Consider the following 2,488-nt stretch of genomic DNA (forward strand, 5'->3'; position numbering starts at 1 on the left):
GGGCGCTGTGGTTTTAGGAGCCAAACAGTCAGTCCCATAGAGTCATTTTGTAGCACCCCTATCTATGACAATGCCCAGTCCTGCTCCAGCAGTATGGCCACTGCTGTTTGGATCCACTGCTGATATGACAGCGTAGATCTGCCTCTTAGGGTTTCCTAGGTGATCGTCACAGGAACAGTTTACCAGCTCTTTCCTCCTCCTATGGACCAGCTGGGTGGGTTTAAACTGTTGACAATTTAGTTTGCAGGCAACTGCCCTACCAGAGATCCTTCGTAAAAAAAAGTAAGAGAAGTTAAAAGTTGAAGTGAGAAGATAAAGGTGGTTGGTATAGGTTATACTAGCAGTGGGATGGAGGCAAGTCTTTATATTTGACCTTCATTAAAAATTTTTAAAAGGACTAATAGTTTGGATATGGCTGTGAGAGAAAAAGAGGAGAAAAGGGTAACCTCAGGTCTGCGTCTTTGTAACGGAGTGAATAGTTGTTTAAAGTCCTCAAATTGGCTCCGACTCATAGCAACCTTATGTGTAAGTGAAAGAAGCATCGCACAGTCCTGTGCCGCCCTCACCATCATTGCGATGCAATCACTGTGCCAGTACAGCTCATCTAGGGGCGTCCTCTTTTTCTTTGATGCTCTCCCCAGTTTGATGACTTTCTCCAGAAATTGGTTCCTCCTAATGATATGTCCAAAATAATTGGTACAGTCTCACCATCCTCACTTCAAACGAGCATTCTGGCTGTACTTTGAGGCAGATTTCTTTGTTCTGCTGGCAGTCTGTGTCTATCCAATATTTCTCACCAGCACCACCATCCACATGCATCGGTTCTTCAGTCTTCCTCACTCCCTGCCCAGCCTGCACAGGTGTTGAGGTGAGTGAAAAGACCATGGCTTGAGTCCATGCATCTTAGTCATCAAAGTGACATCTTTGCTTTTAAACACTTAACGAGGTCTTTTGTAGCAGATGTAACACATTGTTTGAGTTCCTGACCGCTGCTTCCATGATTGTTGATTGTGGATCAAAGTAAAATGAAATCCTTGACAACTTATTTTTCTCTGTATCATGCTGTTGCTTCTTTATCGAGTTGTAAGTTTTTTGTCCCCACCCTTTGTATGTTGAGTTGTGTTCCATACTTGTGATAGTTAAGGTTTTGTGTCAGTTTATCTTGGTCAGGATTTTCAGTGAGTAGGCCATGGCTGTTGTAGGTGCCATGAAGTCAGTTTTCACTCATGGCAACCCTATACACAACACAACACAGCAAAACACTGCCCAGTCCCACATCATTCTCACAGCTGTCATGTCTGACAGTTACTCTCTGCCATTGAATTGGTTCCAATATACGGTCTCTAAGATTATAAATATATATTTGTACAGTTTAACAGTTTTATTGACATATAATTCACATGCCATAGAGTTCATGTTTAACCATATTAAAAAGAATTGTGCATCATCACTACAATCAATTTTAAAGCATTTTCTTCTTCCTTGAACTCCTTATTATTAGGTCCCCATCTTTCCTCAACCCTACCTGCCATAACCCCATGAAACTATTAAATCAATTACTGTCTCTATAGATTTACTTATCTGAGATTTCATATAAAGATTAAAAAATTCAAAAACAACAATAACAAAGTAAAACACAGGAAAACCTTAATCCAAAAGAAAGAAAATATAAATTAGAACAATTTAAAATGGGTCAAAAGGGAGAACAAATGATAAGGTATTAACCTAACTTCATTTGCATTAGTCCACTTTCTAACGCATTCTGTCTGATAACAAGGCTACTTATATGTCTGGTTAAAGATCAGAGGCGATTCTGAGGTGGCTCTGACCCTCCAAATGGATTCTGGGCTTTCACTGTCATCTATAGGCTTCTGCAAACTGGGTATTCAGAATGTAAATTCTACTGCTGTTCCCTCTTCCAGTCTTGGATTTTATTATTTACAATCCTTGGACCACATAGGTTGGTGTGTTTCTTTCATGTGTACTGATCTGTCACCTCACTTACTCGCTGCTTGTTTTAAGACAAGCCATTAAGACTCCAGATGCTATTCTTTCTGATAGCTAGGCACCATCTGATTTTTTCACCACACTTTGCTATTGCACCATATCTTCATAATGGAAGGTATATAGTAGGGCCATGTCATAAGAACTAATTGTTTCTAGATTAGGGCTATGTTTAAGTGCAAGCTCAAAATTCATTCATGTATCTATGGGTCATCTATGCCCCTTGTCCACTTTAGAAGCACCATTATCCTTTCATTGGGGAACATTAGAAATCATTCTCTGGGCTCATGGTAATTTTTATTGATAGTATCATTAATGTAGCTAAAATTGTAGAATTTCAAATACTGTTTAGAAAAGAAAATTATGCATGTATAGGATAGCTTTCAGATCAAATACATAGACTGTTGACCTGTACAGATAAAAACGCAAGTGACTGGACACTGTTTTATGCTGATGATGAAGGTTAGAGATAGGACAAAACTTT

This window comes from Echinops telfairi, unplaced genomic scaffold, assembly GCF_000313985.2.
Source record: "Echinops telfairi isolate 266 unplaced genomic scaffold, ASM31398v2 ScPeMD7_7469;HRSCAF=8507_0, whole genome shotgun sequence".
In the NCBI taxonomy this organism is placed as follows: domain Eukaryota; kingdom Metazoa; phylum Chordata; class Mammalia; order Afrosoricida; family Tenrecidae; genus Echinops; species Echinops telfairi.